Source organism: Nycticebus coucang, chromosome 14 (assembly GCF_027406575.1).
Source record: "Nycticebus coucang isolate mNycCou1 chromosome 14, mNycCou1.pri, whole genome shotgun sequence".
NCBI classification, from domain to species: domain Eukaryota; kingdom Metazoa; phylum Chordata; class Mammalia; order Primates; family Lorisidae; genus Nycticebus; species Nycticebus coucang.
In genome coordinates this window covers 32,544,824-32,565,866 of record NC_069793.1, presented here as the reverse complement: position 1 = coordinate 32,565,866, position 21,043 = coordinate 32,544,824, and the positions used below count along the sequence as shown (strand labels likewise).

General features: G+C 41.9%; 1 non-coding gene across 1 annotated transcript; it reads left to right on the top strand.

Annotated features, from left to right (window-relative positions):
• Positions 1-11,043: 11,043 nt before the first annotated feature.
• LOC128566096 (U6 spliceosomal RNA) lies at positions 11,044-11,150 on the top strand. The gene has a single exon (XR_008374392.1). It is a non-coding gene; the product is annotated as a U6 spliceosomal RNA (small nuclear RNA).
• Positions 11,151-21,043: the final 9,893 nt, after the last annotated feature.

Below are 21,043 nucleotides of genomic sequence, written 5' to 3'. Positions count from 1 at the left end.
CTCTCCAAAGTCATCATACCTAAGTGGCTGTCACTCATCCTGCAAATTATTGAAGGCTTATTCTCTGGAGACGGTGTCTTAAAAAATAAGAGGATCAAGTGAAAGTTTACATGCTTTCCCAGAAGGCTGGCAGCCTAACATACATCCTCTAGACAGCAGATTGCAAGATTCGTTTTTGGTGAAACTGACCAAAGAGAAAAGGCAAAAGATACCAACAGGAGGGGCTCCGGATCAGGCCCAGTAAGGTCACCTTATGCTGCCCATAGCTGACAAACCCCATCCACAAACACAGAGCTTCTTTCTAATCAGCCACATTCGGCACATAGCCAAGAACCATCAGGTGTCAAAAGAAAGATTCTAATATTAAAGATGGAGGTTAAGAGTAAACAGAGGAAAGCAACTTGGAGGAAACCAAGTCCATAAAGGGAAAAGAAAAACAAGTTTTTGTTTTTTTCATTGGAAGGCTCAGAGATCAAAGAAAATATACATTCATGAAACAGGATCAGGGGCGGCGCCTGTGGCTCAGTCAGTAAGGCGCCGGCCCCATATACCGAGGGTGGCGGGTTCAAACCCAGCCCCGGCTGAACTGCAACCAAAAAAAAAAATAGCTGGGCGTTGCGGCGGGCGCCTGTAGTCCCAGCTACTCGGGAGGCTGAGGCAAGAGAATCGCTTAAGCCCAGGAGTTGGAGGTTGCTGTGAGCTGTGTGATGCCACGGCACTCTACCGAGGGCCATAAAGTAAGACTCTGTCTCTACAAAAAAAAAAAAAAAAAAGAAACAGGATCAGGCTACTGGGTTTGATTTGCTTTGCTTTGGTTCTTAAAAAAAGGAAATGAGAACAAGGCAGAGCTCCTAGACATTGTGTAGGTGACAAAATGACGGGATAAAAGATGCCAGTACAAACTTCTGACAATGAAGGGCAAATCAGACCAACTAAATGATAAAAGTTCCAGAGAGGACAGAAAAAATAAAGATGAGGCTGTGATTAAATAAGCTAATTAATTGATATAATTTCCCCCAAATTGAAGGGCATGAGTTTCCTGACTGCAACCGAGCTCAGGCAATCCTTCTGCATCAGCTTCCTGAATAGAGTAGCTTGGACTACCTGGCTAATTTTTAAATTTTTTTTTGTAGAGACAGGGTTTTGCTGTATTGCCAGGCTGGTCTTAAACTCCTGGCCTCCCAAAGTACTGGGATTATAAGTATAAGCCACCATGCCTAGCTGAGTTTCCTGGTTAAAAGACCTATTGAGTGCCCAGAACATGGTTGGGTTGTTGAAATGATTAGAACCTACACAAAAGAACATCATTCTGAAATTTGAAAACATGAATACGAAAAGATTTTAGCCATTTCTAAAGCAAAAGAAATGAGTTACCTAGGAGAGATCAAAAATCAGAACAGACTTCTCAATAGCAGCCCTACAAATTGGAAGACAAAGCTAATACTTAGGGTAAGCCTGACTTATATGCCACGCCCTATTTTAAGTGCTTTACAAGTCACCCTCACAGCAACCTAGGAGATAGCTATACCATTATCTCCAGATTAGAGAAGAGAAATCTGAAGTACAAATGGCAAAGTAACTTGCCAAGTATGACTCTCATAGTAATGGCAGAGTTGAGATTTGGGCCAGCTGTCTGTTTACAAAGTCCGTGATCTTAAATGTACATCATAATGGCACAATGCCTTCAAAATTCAAAGGGCAGAATACCTCCAACTCAGATGGAGTAGCCAGCAAAGCTATCAATAAGTAACAAGGTGAAAGCATTTTTAGATGTGCATATTCTCAAAAAATATATCTCTGTACACCTTATGTGAATAACCATTCCAAATTGGAGTAGGTCAGAAGGTTCAGGAAGCTATGTCTCCAAAAAGGTGAAATTATCAGGGGCAGAGCAGCATGCTCCTGTAAACTAAAAGATTTAAAAGCAGTCTCCTCCAAGAAGCAGGAAATTGAGAAAGTGAGTGGTTCTTGGGCGGCGCCTGTGGCTCAAAGGAGTAGGGCACTGGCCCCATATACCAGAGGTGGTGGGTTCAAAACTCAGTCCCTGCCAAAAAAACTGCGTGGATGGAGGGGGAAGAAAGCGAATGGTTCTGAAACCACAAATTGTTGTGATAAACCTTGTAAAACTATTCAACTCTTTAAACCATGTGGATGTATAAGTCTCATAAAAATTAAAATTAATTTTTTAGAAAGACCAACACAATTCTGTATCTCCTTCAGAGAGTCCAGAAAAATCTGCTTCAACCTCCTTGTTTTCTCGAATCAAACTTACTTTATTTTCCAAGCAATAGTTTTCTAAACAACACCTCTATTATTCTCTGCCATTGCACATTTTTATAAAATAAGCTTTTGTGAGTTAGCTTGGGCACCTAACTATTGCAGACCTTACTTCTATGGAGAAATGAAAAAACATTTTTCAGAACTACTCCTGTTTATTAATTGGCATTGAATTATCCATTCCCATGGGACTTCACAATTGAAAGACATCTAAAAAATGAGAGAATAATTGCGATTATATTCAACATTGTGCTGTTTGCTACAGAGAAGGATATCGCTACTAGCAAAAGGAAAAATCACCAGGGAAGACTTCATCAAAAGGTTCAATGCAAGCTGCAACCGGAAAGATGGACACAGCTCGTATCAATGGCAGTTATCAGTCAGGACTCTTCCATGAAAGTGAGAGATATGCAACTGAAACTAGCTAAGCCAGAAACAGAATGTATTGGCTCACCTAACTAGGACATGTCAAGGAATCTGGCTTCAGCAAAAGATTGGTCCTGGGTCCAAAGCGCTGCTAAGTTCTCTCCATCTGCCTGTTCTCCTCTACAGTCCCAGCCTTCCCTTCCAGCTTTACAGCACGGGGTGGAGATAACTATGTGAGTACATATGAAAATTTCAGGGCAGCGCCTGTGGCTCAGTGAGTAGGGCTGCAGCCCCATATACTGAGGGTGGCGGGTTCGAACCCAGCCCCAGCTAAACTGCAACAAAAAAATTTTCAGGGGAAGATTCTGATTGGCCCCTGTGGGTTCGGGTGAATGGATACTATGAATGGCCATATCTATAATATCCCCTTGTAAGTGTACATCCCAAATATGCTCTAGTGGAGTTTTATTAGAGCCTGGGATGATTGGCAATGTAAGTGAAAATACCTCATAAATGCTAACGCACCATGACATGTTGGTTGTGAGTCAATACTATAATGTAAGGCTGCATGGGCCCTGCCCAGCAAAACTGCGGTTACTCCTGGATCCCTTGCTCTCCAAATAGTTTAAGTTTTTCTTTCCTCCTAGCAGATTCATTTGTCACAATTTCCCGGGCTGTTGGCCTCTGTCTTCTAGCAGAGTCTGTTTCCAACTGCAGTGAAAAATTTGCTCATGTCATTTTTTCAAAGGAAGTCAGAAGCAAAGAAAAATGTCCAAAGTTGGAATAGTTTGAAACTGAAAACATAATGGATATGTGTGTGTGTGATCAGATTGTTCTCAGCATCCTTCAGCCTACTGTTCCTTTCATCTATTGAGTCACTTTCTTGGCCTCATTGCTTCTATCTTCAAAAAAGCCAAAAATATTTTGCTGATACTAGCCAAAGTGTATTGAGTGATGTGATGTTTGTAATGTACTTTGAGACTGAATTTAGAGTCCTGAAGCTCTAAATTAATTAATTTAGTAGGGGGTTATTGTCATCTAGAAAAAACAAAAACCTTCGTCAACAGTAAATACTGGAATTTCCCATTTTTATAAGCCTCTTTAAACATCTGAATTTTAATTAGATGTGAGATGTTCATTTAGTGCTGACAATGTAAAGTGGGCTGATGCCTAACTTTGCTCCTAATAAACCTCTCATTGATGTCAACACTTGACTACTCAATGCTACATTGAACATCATATTGGTGGATGAAAGCTAACTGCTTCTGACTCTGTGTTTTGCTAAGACCTTAAGTCAGATCCTGATAACATTCTTTGTAATTGACATTAGAAAAATCTTAGCATACGACCTCTAGTTCTCAGTACAGAATCACCCAACATGACATTATTGGATAACTACTCAAGCCATTCTCAATCCATTTCTTCCTTGCCAGCTTCCTGCTACAGATACTGAAAAACTTCAGATAGTACTTTCCAAGACTCCTCTGCAGCTAGCAACGGCCATACGATCCAGTTCAGACCATGGAGGAGAGAAATAGAGGAGGAGGGAAATAGATGGAGGAGAGAAATAGCTAGGAGATTTCTGGGAAGGATTATTCCACCCCAGTAAAAGGGATTCAGAAGACAGCCCTTTGTTTCCATCCTTTCTCCTTCCTGTTTGAGGAACAGTTGAGCATGTAATACCTGGTGCTTTAGCAATCATGTGTGACCATTGCTGAAACCCTGAGTATGACAAAGCAGAAAAGGGCCAGGCCACTGGGTTCATCACTGAGCCATTATACTAACTGGAATGGCCTGCCTTCACATTTCATGTGAAGTGAGATTAATAAATTCCTGAATCTCAGCCATTGGGCCTTCTTTCACTTTTAACCAAAGCTATGTCTTATCTGTAAATAACTCAAAGAGATGAATTATTTACCCAGTGACCATTCTATGCTTTCTCCTTCATGACTACCCAGATTTCATTTGGGTCTCCACTCTCCTGATATAGCCTATGAAGCCAACAGAAGCAGATTCTGCCCCCATTTCTAGGGATGATCACTAGTTGGATTAAGTCAGGCAATAAATTCTACTTCCCTGGCCGTGAAGGAGGATGGATTCAAGGTTTAGCTGCAAGTTTAGTTGTTCAATCAGAGTAAATCTCTGGATTCTTGCTTAGAATGCTACATAAGAAGTGCTCTTTCAAAAAAAAAAAAAAAGGGCGGCGCCTGTGGCTCAGCGGGTAGGGCGCCGGTCCCATATGCCGGAGATGGCGGGTTCAAACCCAGCCCCGGCCAAAAAAAAAAAAAAAAGAAGTGCTCTTTCACCTTCTATGCAAATATTAAGGCTAGAATTTCTGCAGCCATTTCACCACCAAGAGGCACGTCAGCCTTTGGATGAGGCTCACACTACAGAAGACTGAACAGAAGGACAGAAAGAAGTTAAGTCCGTGATAACGTCATTGAGATGCTGGATCATCCTAGTTTTGGACTTGAAGATATTTATATGAGCTCATAAATCTCCTTTATTATAGTCAATTTAAGTTGAACTTACTATTTTCTACAATGTCAGAAAGCATTCCGATTTGCTATACTTCCTATCCAGACTGTTAGGCAAGAGGCAAAGAGGAAAACGACATGGGAATATTTTAAGAGCCAAAAACAAAAACACCTCTCCTTATCTCAACCATATTAGGTAAGTGTATGGTTACCCACTGTTTCCTTCACTCGTCGAAGTTGGATGAAAAAACGTTATGTATCAAACTGTTGCATGAAATGTTCCCCGCCCTTACTTACTTGGACTTTGGGCAAGATACTTAACATGCCTGAGCCTTGATCTGTGTGTATGTAAAATGAGGAAAATAATAGGATCTGTCTTACAGGGAGACCCCAAGATTAAATGAGATAGTGCATGTAAAGTGTTTCTAACTGGACCTGTTGATAATTTACACTCAGGAAATGTTGGTTATCATGATTACCCAGAACCCCCGGTCAGCTAGGAATTGTGCAGGAGAGGCCCAGTGTCTCTTGCCAATTCTTCCAACTGATATTTGGACAAGATACCGCCTTATTATTGAAGAGCTCACTTCTTTTAGTCAAAGAAGAGCAAAATAAGATTCCTCTAGATTTGTAAGAAGACCCCACCACTCCTTAAGTCACACACAGATCTCTTACCTGCTCAGTCCTCCCTTTCTAAAGGGCCCAAGTATTTACAACACAACTGATTGTCACCCTCTGTGAAAGGAGGAGGACACAGCCGATCCTCTCACCCTGGGAATCTGGAACTGAACATGTTCAGGAGCAAACAGCAGCACCCCAGCCCAGCATGACGAGAAACCTGCTCGGGCTGGTGGTGTCCTTGGCAATTGCCCACTTCACCCCTTCATCCCTCAGGAAAGAACAGGACAGAACCCAGAGGGAAGGGAGAAATTGAGAAGCAGCCTCTGTAAACAGGGTTCATGGAACGGCTGTGTCGGTGATTTCATCCTTGCTCAAGGATGCCATAAAAAAGAGAAATATCCAGTGATCACCAGTTCACATCGCTGTAAAAGACTTAGAAATAGGGCCCAGAAATCTTGGGTTCCAACAACATTCTGATTTGACAGGGCCTTAAAATGCCTCCTGGAGTCAAGTCAGGGAGAAAAATTCTTAAGGTAACTGAGTGCAGCAAATAACTAAGAATGAAGAATTCATTCTAATTGCCAGAAAGGAATATGGCCAAGGCTCCAAAGGAAAGCAGGGAAATAAGTAGAAAAAAAAGCAGAAACATTACGATAAGAAGAGAAGGGATGTTCATTTTCAAGCAGGAGATAAGATATGGATTAAAGTTCGTCCTCAGAATAGTGCAGCAAGAAACTTTATAGCCAAACTGACTCCCAACCGGAAAGGTCCCTGTTTCTCCGATCTCTTTGAATTATAGGGAAAACTAATTGGATCTTCATGTTTACTATGGAGGAAACCAAGTGTTACTCAGGATGTAAATCCTGGAGGTACTTTAAAAAGACAACGCTGACCTTTACAAGCCTCTAAACTTATAGATCTGTAAGAAGAAAAAAATTGATTTCCTGACCTTTGGCTCCTTGTCAGTTTTTTTTTTTTTTTCTCTACACAAAGGCCCGCAATCCCATCACTCTCCTCCTGGTGTTATTTTTCTGACTGTGCCCTCTGTCCCTGGTCAGACCCAGGGGAAGGGAATAAGCCTATTCTCCACTCCAGCCCAGGGAGAGGCCAGTCTGGGAGGATGAGTGGCTCTAACATCAATGGCCCTGAGTGAAGCCTGCCAGCCCTCAGGGCCCTCCACTGTCTGTAGAAGCTTGCCCACCAATTCAATAGTCTCGGTGCCACATTTGGGCACCTACTGTGTGCTGGGTATTGTGGCAAGACATTTGCAGCTACTATCTTAATTCATTCATCTTCACAACAGCCCTGGGAATCTGAGATTCTATTTGGCTGTGCACATCTCTCCTAGTTCACACATGGGGAAACTGCCTGCTTTCTTCATCCCACCTCCCTATGGGCGGAGAGGTGAGAAAAATGGAGGACAGAACTATTTCAACTCAGACTTCAAGAGCTGAGGGAGCACTTGTTATAAAGACAAGGAAACTGAGACCTGGAGAAGGACAGTGATTTGTCACACATGCAGGGTACACTGCATTTCAGAGAGGCAGGGCCAGGAGCCCCCAGGCCAGCATGGTCCCCTGCCACATGTGGCATTACTTCTCCCACCCAAGCCTGGTCAGGGAGGCCACCATGAATCACCATCCTTTGGTGTGAAGGAATACTCTGTGAGTTTATCTGGTGTCTTCAGTATCAGAATTCACAGCAAGAAGAAGAGAAGAACTGGGAGGTCATTTGGGGGTGCAGAAGAATGGGCACACCAGGGGGGCACAGCTGGAGAAACCAGACCATGTGAGTGGTAGAATCATGGAGCTAAGTGATGGTCAGCTGTGTCCCTAACCCTTATACAACAGTGACCCTTCTCAAGGTAGGCAGGGGCTAGGGCAGTGTGATTGAAGACACTTCTACCTCAGGGGCCTGTAGGGGACCCCAAATCATTACTTGTTGCTTTACCATCATGTCTCCTGCTTTTAGTCATTTACTTGCCATTATCAAGACTTTTGTTGTATTTATGAACCATCTGTTTAACAGTTTAGATCAATATTTTTTTTGAGACAGAGTCTCACTGTGTCATCCTTGGTAGAGTGCCTCCAACTCTTGGGCTCACAGCAACTTCCAACTCTTAGGCTCAGGCAATTCTCTTGCCTCAGCCTCCCTAGTACCTGGGACCACAGGCACCTGCCACAACACCTGGCTATTTTTTGTTGCAGTTTGGCCAGGGCCGGGTTCAAACCCACCACCCTCGGTATAGGGGCCGGCACCCCACTCACTGAGCCACAGGTGCCACCCCAAGATCAATTTTTAAAAACAGATACACAAGTAGGGAAACTTAATAGTATATCATTTAAAATCGCACATGAACTTTATGGCCACCCTGTATATCAGTACTGTAAATTAAAAGTCAGTATCATTTGCTACAAATAGGGGCATAATAATAAAAACAATGAAGACAAAACAATGTTATTCGACTCTGGCTGGCTAGTCAACTGTCAAAGACTTGTTCTCTCTGTTAAAAAGAGAGATTTCCAAGTGTTAGGTGTGAAAGTCCGGGCCAAATGGAGATTATCTCTTTGACCTAAACCAGAAGCATTGACAGAGATGTTAAATGCTGTTGAACATCACCTAAATCATCTTGAGAACTTCCAGGGGTCTTTATCCCAGACTTTGGGGAATTCCTGGGCCCCTTTCAAGATTCCCAAAAAAAACAAAACCATCACACATGAAAAGGAGCAATCTGATGCCCACCCCAGGCCCTCAGCCTCCATGAGGTGCCACAGATAACAGGGAGACACGTTAGATGGCATATTGATACGATCACTTGGGTACCCACAAAGATCACAGTGAAGGCAGTGGAGAAAACAGAATTGAGGAAGGATTGCTTAGAATGTTGACCTCAGTGCTAATGTTTCCAAGGAACGTCACCAACTCCTTGGAGGAAAGAAAGCACCTTAACAAACTCGACAAACAAAAGGTATCTACCTGTCCTGAACAAAGCATTTTTATTATCTGTCATTTGCCTTTCAAGATTAAGGCAGAATATTGATTGGTTATGAGAATAATTTGTCCGGAAAAGAATTGATGAATTCAAGAGACAATCCAAGATGGTGCCCAAGTAACAGCTCCCTGCAACTGGGCACGGTGAGTCTGGGGAGATAAGACTCCAGGCATCTCTGGCTGGCAGGATCTGCCTATAATCATCCCTTTGAGGATACAGGGAGTCAGCAAGGGACTTCTGGACTCCAAGAAGAGGACAAAACAGTGGAAAACTGGCAAGTGGTTGTGTGTGTCCAATTGACCTAATCCCGCCGGCAGCTGTAAGTGTAAGCAGCAGTGAGACTGCAAACCGGAAAGGCCTTACCTGTGAACTGTTTCGGTGTTTTTGGACTTGGCACTCGGTTGAACTGCCTTTGGGGAGAGCTTGAGCAAGAGTGCGGAGAACCCTGGGCATTGTCTAGGGCCCCAGACTGAGCCACTGACCCAGACGAAGCTAATAGTGTTCGGTTGTGGGCCACAGGAGGCCATTGTGAGAGAACTGCCCCAGCAAGTTCCACCCTCAGGGTCACAGAGCAAGGATCAGGCAGGAGCTAGTAACCTAGTGATTGAGCAGCCTAAAGGCGGGGACTGAGCTGCCTTACAGCCTTAACCCTCAGGGGCAGAGTGAGACCAGTTTTGGCACACTGGAGCCTCAGGCTGTTGCCCTGGGTAGAGTGACGTGGCGTTACAGCTCATAGCAACCTCAAACACCTGGGCTTGGTGCCACCCAGACCTCCATAAGAGCTGCGCCACAACCCCCGACCCGCAACCCATGCCCGCTGGGCCTCTGCATGCCCTGACCAGGAACTGCGGGAATGGCACAACCCTGCGTCCTCCCTCCTGTCCCCTCCCTGCCTCCACACCAGCCCACTCATCTGGCCAGGGACTCTGGTAGCCGTGTGCCCTCCGGAGCCCTCCCTGCCTCTGCACAGAGCCCTTTTCCTGGCCTGAGACTGCTGAAGCCTTGGGCTCTCTGTGCCAAAGTCACTGGGCACCAGGCACTCCCAGAACCCTGCGCACCACCTCCTGCCCTGTTGCTGGATCTGGGTGTGTTGCACTCCAGAGCTGCTTCCACAACCAGAACTCCTTGGCTGGGCAGCCTCAGAGGAACTACACAGGGCCACTCCCTACAAAGATCCAGCAACAATAGAGTGATCCCGCTGGGGTATAATCTTGGAGAAACACCTCCCCAACTTTGAGGATGGCAGAGGCAATGGGGAAAAACAATCATGAGGCTAAATCAACAGAAAAACTCTGGCAATATGAATAGTCAGAGTAGATCAACTCCCCCAAGAATCAATGGTGCAGACACAGCACAAGTTCCCATGCACAAACAAATAGCTGAGATGTCAGAAATCGAATTCAGAATCTGGATATCAAATAAGATAGAATTAGAATTCCAAGCAGTAACCCAAGATATCTCAAGAATTCAACGAATTCAAAGACCAAATGACCAAAGATTTTGACACATTGAGACAAGAAGTTGTAGCCCTAAAAGATCTGAGAAACACAGTAGAATCCCTCAGTAACAGAATGGAGCAAGTAGAAGAAAGGATTTCTGACATTAAAGACAGAGCTTTCAAATGCTCCCAAACTCTCAAAGAGGAAGAGAAATGGAGGGCAAAAACAGATCACTCTCTCAGACAGCTCTGGGATAATTTGAAGAAAATCAATATTCGTCTTATAGTGATCCCCGAAAGCGACAAGAGACTTGCTTCACAAGGCACAGAGTCTCTTCTCCATGAGATCATGAAGGAGAACTTTCCAGACATGTCAAGAGATTCTGAAATTCAGATAGCAGACAGTTTCAGAACTCCAGCATGACACAACCCAAATGAGACATCCCCCAGACACATCATAATCAATTTCACTAAAGTTAATATGAAAGAGAAAATTCTGAAAGCAGCCAGACGAAAGAAAACCATCACCTACATGGGCAAAAATAATAGAATAACTGCAGATCTCTCTGCTGAAACCTTTCAAGCTAGAAGAGGATGGTCATCGACTTTTAATCTCCTAAAACAAAATAACTTTCAACCCAGGATCCTGTACCCAGCTAAACTGAGTTTTATTTATGATGGAGAAATTAAATACTTTAATGACATTCACATGTTGAAGAAATTTGCCATAACTAAACCAGTTCTCCAGGATATTCTCAGACCTATTCTCCATAAAGACCTGTGTAATCCTCCACCACAAAAGTAAACCCACCCAGAAATTTTGGACAAATTCCAACTTCCACAATCGCAAAATGATTAAAAATGTCCACTGGGTGCTCGCTTTGGCAGCACATATACTAAAATTGGAATGATACAGAGAAGATTAGCATGGCCCCTGCACAAGGATGACACGCAAATTCATGAAGCGTTCCATATTTAAAAAAAAAAAAATGTCCACCGGACTCTTGAAAGGCTTATCAATATTCTCAGTTAATGTGAATGGTTTAAATTGTCCTCTAAGGAGGCACAGGTTGGCTGACTGGATACAAAAACTCAAGCCAGATATCTGCTGCATACAAGAATTGCATCTTACATTAAAAGACAAATTTAGACTCAAGGTGAAGGGATGGTCATCTATACCCTAGGCAAATGGAAAGCAGAAAAAAGCAGGCGTTGCAATCCTATTTGCAGATGCAATAGGCATTAAACCAAACAAAATAAGGAAGGATAAGGATGGACACTTCATATTTGTTAAAGGTAATACTCAATATGATGTGATTTCAATTTTAATATTTATGCACCCAACCACAATGCACCTCAATTTATAAGAGAAACTCTAACAGACATGAGCAACTTGATTTCCTCCAGTTGCATTGTAGTTGGAGATTTTAACACCCCTTTAGCAGTGCTGGATAGATCCTCCAAAAAAAGCTAAGCAAAGAAATTTTAGATTTAAACTTAACCATTCAACATCTGGACTTAACAGACATCTACAGAATATTTCATCCCAACAAAACTGAATACACATTCTTCTCATCAGCCCATGGAACATACTCCAAAATTGACCACATCCTAGGCCACAAATCTAACCTCAGAAAATTAAAAAAAATAGAAATTATTCCTTGCATCTTCTCAGACCATCATGGAATAAAAGTTGAACTCAATAACAACAGGAACCTGCATACCCATACAAAAACATGGAAGCTAAACAACCTTACGCTGAAGGATAGATGGGGGATAGATGAGATTAAGAAGGAAATCACCAAATTTTTGCAACAAAACAACAATCAAGACATGAATTACCAGAACCTCTGGGATACTGCAAAGGCAGTCCTAAGAGGGAAATTTATAGCATTGCAAGCCTTCCTCAAGAAAATGGAAAGAGAGGAAGTTAATAACTTAATGGGATATCTCAAGCAACTGGAGAAGGAAGAACACCCCAACCCCAAACCCAGTAGAAGAAAAGAAATAACCAAAATCAGAGCAGAATTAAATGAAATGGAAAACAAAAGAATTATACAACAGATCAATAAATCCAAAAGCTGGTTTTTTTTAAAAGATCAAAAAATAGATAAACCTTTGGCCAACCTAACCAGGAAAAAAAAGAGTAAAATCTCTAATTTCATCAATCAGAAATGGTAATGATGAAATAACAACAGACCCCTCAAAAATTCAAAAAATCCTTAACAAATACTACAAGAAACTCTACTCTCACAAATATGAAAATCTGAAAGAAATCGACCAATACCTGGAAGTACGCCACCTACCAAGACTTAGCCAGAATGAAGTGGAAATGTTGAACAGGCTTATATCAAGTTCTGAAATAGCATCAACGATACAAAATCTCCCTAAAAAGAAAAGCTCAGGACCAGATGGCTTTACGTCAGAATTCTACCAAACCTTTAAAGAAGAACTAGTACCTATATTACTAAACCTCTTCCAAAATATAGAAAAAGAAGGAATATTACCCAACACATTCTACAAATCAAACATCGCCTTGATCCCCATACCAGGGAAAGACCCAACAATAAAAGAAAATTATAGACCAATATCACTAATGAATATTGAGCTAAAATACTCAATAAGATCCTAACAAACAGAATCCAACAACACATCAAAAAAATTATACACCACGACCAAGTGGGATTTATCCCAGGTCTCAAGGCTGGTTCAATATACGTAAATCTATAAATGTAATTCAGCACATAAACAAACTAAAAAATAAGGACCATATGATTCTTTCAATTGATGCAGAAAAAACTTTTGATAATATCCAGCATCCCTTCATGATCAGAACACTTAAGAAAATTGGTATAGAAAGGACATTTCTTAAACTAATAGAGGCCATCTACAGCAAACCCACAGCCAATATTGTATTGAATGGAGTTAAATTGAAATCATTTCTACTTAGATCAGGAACCAGGCAAGACTGCCCATTGTCTCCATTGCTCTTTAACATTGTAATGGAAGTTTTAGCCATTGAAATTAGGGGAGAAAAGACAATCAAGGGTATCCACATAGGGTCAGAAGAGATCAAACTTTCACTCTTCGCAGATGATATGATTCTATATCTGGAAAACACTAGGGATTCTACTACAAAACGTTTAGAAGAGATCAAGGAATACAGCAGTGTCTCAGGCTACAAAATCAACACCCATAAATCTGTAGCCTTTATATATACCAACAATAACCAAGCCAAACAAACAGTCAAGGACTCTATTCCTTTCACAGTAGTGCCAAAGAAGATGAAATATTCGGGAGTATACCTAATAAAGTACGTGAAAGATTTCTACAAAGAGAACTATGAAACTTTAAGAAAATAAATAGCCGAAGATGTTAACAAATGGAAAAACATACCATGCTCATGGCTGGGAAGAATCAACATTGTTAAAATGTCTATACTACCCAAAGCAATATATAATTTTAATACAATTCCTATTAAAGCTCCATTATCATATTTTAAAGATCTTGAAAAAATAATACTTCGTTTTATATGGAATCAGAAAAAACCTCGAATAGCTAAAACATTACTCAAAAATAAAAACAAAGCAGGAGGAATCACGCTACCAGACCTGAGACTGTATTATAAATCCATAGTGATCGAAACAGCATGGTATTGGCACAAAAACAGAGAAGTAGATGTCTGGAATAGAATAGAGAATCAAGAGATGAATCCAGCTACTTATTATTTGATCTTTGACAAGCCAATTAAAAACATTCAGTGGGGAAAAGATTCCCTATTTAACAAATGGTGCTGGGTAAATTGGCTGGCAACCTGTAGAAGATTGAAACTGGACCCACACCTTTCACCATTAACTAAGTTAGACTCTCACTGGATCAAAGATTTAAACTTAAGACATGAAACTGTAAAAATACTTGAAGAAAGTGCAGGGAAAACTCTTGAAGTAATTGGCCTGGGTGCATATTTTATGAGGAGGACTCCCCAGGTAATTGAAGCAGTATCAAAAATACACTACTGAGACCTGTTCAAACTAAAAAGCTTCTGCACAGCCAAGAACATAGTAAGTAAAGCAAGCAGACAGCCCTCAGAATGGGAGAAAATATTTGCAGGTTACACCTCCAATAAAGGTCTAATAACCAGAATCCACAGAGAACTCAAATGTATTAGCAAGAAAAGAACGTGTGATCCCATCTCAGGGTGGGCAAGGGACTTGAAGAGAAACTTCTCTAAAGAAGACAGACGCACGATCTACAAACACATGAAAAAAAGCTCATCACCCTTAATCATCAGAGAAATGCAAATCAAAACTACTATGAGATATCACCTAACCCCAGTAAGAGTAGCCCACATAACAAAATCCCAAACAAGAGATGTTGGCATGGATGTGGAGAAAAGGGCACACTTCTACACTGCTGGTGGGAATGCACACTAATACGTTCCTTCTGGAAGGACGTTTGGAGAATACTTAGAGACCTAAAAATAGACCTGCCATTTGATCTTATAATTCCTTTACTAGGTTTATACCCAGAAGACCAAAAATCACAATATAACAAAGACATCTGTACCAGAATGTTTATTGCAGCCCAATTCATAATTGCTAAGTCATGGAAGAAGCCCAAGTGCCCATCGACCCACGAATGGCTAGCAAATTGTGGTACATGTATACCATGGAATATTATGCAGCCTTAAAGAAATATGGAGACTTTACCTCTTTCATGTTTACATGGATGGAGCTGGAACATATTCTTCTTAGCAAAGTATCTCAGGAATGGAAGAAAAAGTATCCAATGTACTCACCCCTACTATGAAGCTAAATTATAGCTTTCACATGAAGGCTATAATCCAACTATAGCACAAGAGTATGAGGAAAGGGCCAAGGAAGGGGAAGGGAGGGGGGAGGTTAAGGCGGAGGGAGGGTGATGGGTGGGGCCACACCTATGGTGCGTCTTAGAATGGGTACAGGCGAAACTTACTAAAGGCAGAATACAAATGTCTATATACAATAAGAAAATGCCATGAAGGCTACATTGAACAGTTTGATGAGAATATTTCAGATTGTATATGAAACCAGCACATTGTACCCCTTGATTGCACTAATGTACACAGCTATGATTTAACAATAAAAAAGAAAGAAAAAGGAGCAATCCATCAGAGACTTATTATCCAGCTCTGTGAATTGAGGTCCTGGTTCACCTCATCAGGACTCAGTTGACCTTATCTGCAAAATGGGAGTATTATACCATATAATGCCTCACAGTCCCTTCCAACTCTAGAGGCTGCTTTTTCTGATGTCTAAGGAAACATATCAGATCTAGGACATGTGCTATCTCAGGAGTAATGGGAACCCAAATGGTAATTTGAGGACCAAAATGGTAGAGAAAAGGGTAGTATCCTTGAACTTTGGAGTAGGGTTGGGGTATGGAAGTATCCTAGGTCAAAGTCACCCTCTTCCCAGCACCTCTGAGGGCCACTGAAATACCACATTCATCCCAAGGACCTTCAAATGATAAAATGTAAAATTCTGATCTCTTCAAATGCACAGATTTCAGAGTCATAATTATCTAAGTTGCAGGAAGAAAATTAGACTTCATTTTCCTAAAAGAAAAACAATTTTGTCTACTTTGGGACATAGAGCACCCTGAATAGATTGGTTTCTGTTCAATTAAGAAGTGGTTTAGGGCGTTGGTTAAGAAGTTGGGCTTGGAGTTGCTCTGAATTTTTCGGCCTTCATTCTTTCAACTTACTAAAGGTGTGCCTTGGGCAAGTAAGTCCCATCTTTAAAAAGGAGTATAAGAATGGTATCCACATCTTAAAAGTTGTGGTAACTGAATGAGAAATTATGTGTTGAGTGACTTGATACTGTGTCCAGCAAATAGTAAATGTATTAAAAATATTATCTATTAGTATCTTCTGCACATCCTGACTCTGCAACTTGCTGTTCCAATGCAGACTCTTTCTCTCCCCCCACCCCCTTTCTCTCTCTCCCACCACCCATTCTCATCCTTTTCTCCTGTCCTGATGATCACCTTTCTCATGCTCTGTTACCTCTCTGTATGCTTGTCTCCATGTCCTTTGCCAGATAACAGTCGGCACTCAATAAATCTGTTGAATTGTGTAGAGGCCCCTTTGAAAATGGTAGAAGCAGCCTTTTTCAGGAAAGATTTTATAGGGATATTTTTACACCGTCTTCAGTCTGGCTGCTGAAAAACCTAACCCCAAAGTTTGTTATATGTGAGGACTCTTTGTGCAGCATATGCAATCTTTATAGGACTTAGTTGAAACAATTCCTAGTTTGCTAAATTAAGATGGGGGGAAAGAACATAATCTCCCACTTCTGTTTCATTTCACCCCAGGATAAGAAAGAAAAGAGGATGCAAGTTTCTTAACTGTCCTGGTTTTCTTCTTGGATTCATCTGTGTGTGTTTACAAAATATACACAGTGGACTCCTTAGTAACACACACATGATTAGCCTCTTCTGATATCTGAAAGATATATGGATTGCTGAACTGCTGATGAGAAAGATCCATGAAGAGTTTTTTAATTGGTTTAGTAAGATTATTTCCAGTCAACAATTTCCTAGTTTAGTGGTAGAAGATAGATCTGTTTTCCATAAAAGTTAAATGCCAGACTTTTGAATCACTCCGAATGAAAAATCGTTCCCTTAAAGAGCCCCTGGCTATCATTTGTTTTATAGCAAAAAATAAAGGTTGAGATAGAAACTATTATCACAGAATGGCATGCTGAAGAGGCACCACAGTGATAAGAACACAAGCAGCTCTTATTCCAGCACTAAATTTCCAACTACTGCTTCAGAATGCGCTGTGCTCATTGGAAACAAATAAACATAAACCAACTTGCCCTCATTTTGTTTCCACCCACTCAATAAAAACTGCTGACTCCTACTTGTAGAGAGCTTGATAGTATGAACTGCTTCGTGGTCTAATTTCTATTTGGTCTTCAGAACATCCTCAAAAAGCAAAAAGGGGTCATAAGAGAAGGGACATTAGAAATGACCCACGTATCCATCGACATCAGTAAAATGTGGTACATCCATATAATGGACCACTACAGAACGCTACAAAGGAATGAATTACTGACACAAGGCACAACATAGCTAGGAATTGACAGTATCATGCTGAGTGAAAGAAGCCTCAAAGAACCATCTATTGTACAATTCCATGTATAGGCAATGCCAAGAAAAGGCAGCTCTGCGGAGACAGAAAGTAGGCTGGTGGGTGCCCAGGGCTGATGGAATATGGTGGGTGGAGGTTGGAGTTAGCCAAGGCGTAAAGAGTTTCTTTATTGGGTAATGAAAATGTTCTAAAGTTGATTGTGGTGGTGGTTGTATCACTGTGTGAATATACATTGAAGCCATTGAATTGAACACATGAAGTAGGTGAATTGTGTGATTTCTTTATCTCCTTAAAGCTGAATGACAAAGATCATCTAGCAGGGGTGTCTGACCTTTTGGCTTCTCTGGGCTACATTGGAAGAAGAGTTGTTTGGGCCCATGCAATAAATATACAAATGCTAATGAAAGGCGATCAGCAAAAAAAGGTCCCTGCATCATTTTCATGATATTATAAGATAATATAATAGATAAGAACAAAGTCCCCACACAATCCCCATGCACCCTGATAGAACATACCTTCAGCATTAGACTGTGGGTTCCCATCTCAGCTCTGCCACTTGGTTACTGTGCGCCCTTAGCCATGTTACTTAAACTTTCTGAATCAAAGCTTCCCTCTCTGAAAACCAGAGGTAATAATGTCTCCCTTGCAGGATTGTGTATGAAGTTTTGTTTCATGCCCACGGAGTGCCTGAAATGGCCCTGCGTGTGTAGTTAGCACCTGATAAACCATAGCTGTACTTATGACCATTCCAAAGAGGAGCCCACTGAGGCTGGAGGGAGAGGGCAGTGAAAGGGCTCAGTGATGGATGGGAAATGGGCCCACCTGGCCTCCTGACCTATGTATAGCACAGAGCTGCTTCCTTCCTGTTTGAGGCAGAACAGAAAATGTATAAAGAACATCAATTTTAGAAGCAGGGCTGGTATTGAGTCTCTGTGTCAGGCAGTGAGGACATGCCCGAGCTCAGTGGCTGTGGTCTGGCCTTAATGGGGGTTCACAGATTAGCAACTAGGAACGCAGGCTTAGGAGTCAAGCTGGCTGCAGTTAGACTATGGCCACTACCATTGACTTGTTTCATAATCCTGGATGACTTTTTTAACTTCTTTGAGATTCAAAATCTGCAAGTGTTAGGTGAAGATAACTGTAATACAAAACCATAAAATTGGTATGACAATTTCATCAGATTATCCATATAAGGTACTAACCATAGTACCCAACACATGATAAACACTAAAGAAGCAACTCTTTTTTTTTTTGAGGCGGTCTCACTATGTCACCCTTGGTAGAGTGCTGTGGCATCACAGCTCACAGCAACCTCAAACTCTTGGGCTTAAGTGATTCTCTTGCTTCAGCTTCCCAAGTAGCTGGGACTACAGGCGTCTGCCACAACATCTGGCTATTTTGTTGTTATTGTTGTCACTGTTGTTTAGCAGGCCCGGGCCGAGTTCCAACCCACCAGACCTGGTGGATGTGGCCGTGCCCTAACCACTGAATTACAGGTGACGAGCCTAAAGAAGTAACTCTTAACAATTTAAATAATTAGTAAAGGGTGGCGCCTGTGGCTCAGTGAGTAGGGCGCGGGCCCCATATGCCGAGGGTGGTGGGTTCAAACCCAGCCCCGACCAAACTGCAACAAAAAAATAGCCAGGTGTTGTGGTGGGCGCCTGTAGTCCCAGCTGCTTGGGAGGCTGAGGCAAGAGAATCGTGGAAGCCCAAGAGCTGGAGATTGCTGTGAGCCGTGTGACATCATGGCACTCTACCTGAGGGCGGTACAGTGAGACTGTCTCTACAATAAATAAATAAATAAATAGTAAAAAAAAAAGCAATTTATATTGTTAATATGAATGTCAATAATAATGAGTTTAAGCAATTAGTAATTATAAATATTTCTATTATATTTGCGATTAGCATCTAGAGGAACATCATATCCCTGGCTAGAGGACAATCTAAAGGCAGTTGTCTGAGCTTATTTCTTTCTTTATAAACAGGAGATATTTATTAATGGTTATCTCTAAATTTTATGTAAGATATACTAAATGTATGCAAAAAATATTTTTCATATGGCGTTATTTTTATTTCATGAAAGCAGCACCACTCAGAGCCTTTAGTGAACCAAAGCATTGCTTTGTTTTGCCCCAAATAGCAGACCCTTCTAAATTACAACCCTGGGAAATAAAGATGATAGTAAATTATTTAGGCCATCCCCTGGCCTGGGGGACTTGGGGTTATGGTTCAGGTAGTAAGTCCTAGAGTAAGTGGACGTTCAGCCAGGCTGCAGATTGATGAGTGCCGAGCGGAGCTGGTTATTTGATCCCCAGGAAATGTTTCTGGGCTGGGGTCACTGTTGCCAGCGTTTGAATCAATAAGGCAGCACCTTTCGGACCAGAAAGTTCAGTTCTATTTATCAAGTCACAAGAAGTGAAAGAAGCAACAAGCATGATGAAAGCAGGGCACTCGCTGAGCCTACAGTCGGCTCCAGTGCAAGAGGGAGGGACAGGGCAGAATGTGTCCAGGCCTCCAGGGATGGCCCCCTCATTCTTCAAGAGCTCCGTGACTTTTCTAACCTCTCCAGAGAAAGGAGCAGCAGACACCAATCCATCCCATAAGCCTTCAATGAACACATACCAAAGCCAAGCATTGGGCACAGGGAATATTCACTCCTGCATTTGTTCAACAACCAAATATTGAGCACTTACTCTGGGCCAGACACTCTGGTAAATGGAACAATGAGTGAGACACAACCCTTTAGTGGTTATCCCCAGTCCAGCAGGGGATAGAAACCAACCAGCAATTACAAAGTGATGAATAAAGCCAGGGAAGAGGGCAGAGGGCACCCTCAAAGCACAGAGGAGGGAGGAACCCAGGTGGTGATACTTCCAGGAATTAAAGTCTGCATAGAAGCTCTGGCACAGGAAGGAAAAGACCACAAACAGAGGAGGTAATGCTCAAAGATCTAGGTGTGAAACTGTGATATTTTTGTAGAATGGGAAATACCTACATTTCGCTGGACTAAAAAAAATATATATATATATACATGATAAGAATTGTCAGAACCATAGCTAAAAAGGTTGGTTGGCATCATGTATAATCAGCCACCTGCTCAAAACTTTGTGATGTTCCCCCAAACACTCCCAAGAAAATTGGCACGTGGCTTGAGGGAAAAAGCAGAGGAGGAATGATTTGACATAGTAACGGCTCTGTGAGGTTCGTTCCCCCCATTCTGAAGCTGAGAAACAGTAGAGACTTCTTTCTGCAGTCCTCCCGCAAGCAAAACCACTCCCAGGTCTAAAGGTTGACTTAGCTGGTTTCAGTCCTCCAGAAAGAGTCTTGCCCCCCAAACTAGAATAGGCATACACTGTAAGCAATGGTATAAAAAAGAAACAATCATCCCAATGTGGGTTCTTTCAATGATCCTATGTTCATAACTTGAAATCAAAGCACCCCCTTCCACCCTCTCCCTGTGACCTTCTCCAACATGCTGACTTGGCCTTTAAAGTCACTGAACACTCTCCATAAGGGGGAGACCCCTAGAAGTGGGCTAACCCCCAATCAAGGAAAAGAATCACACTCACACTCTTATGTTATGGCATCAAATCCTCAAGTAATTCCTCAATTTGTGTGTTAGTTGGCACCCACAATTCTCCCTGGGTTCTCATCTAAAGCGTTCCCTTGAATTGTTTCCAGTAAACCATTACTGAGATTTTTGTGCAAGGAGGCACTTGTCACTTGCTAGGTCTGGG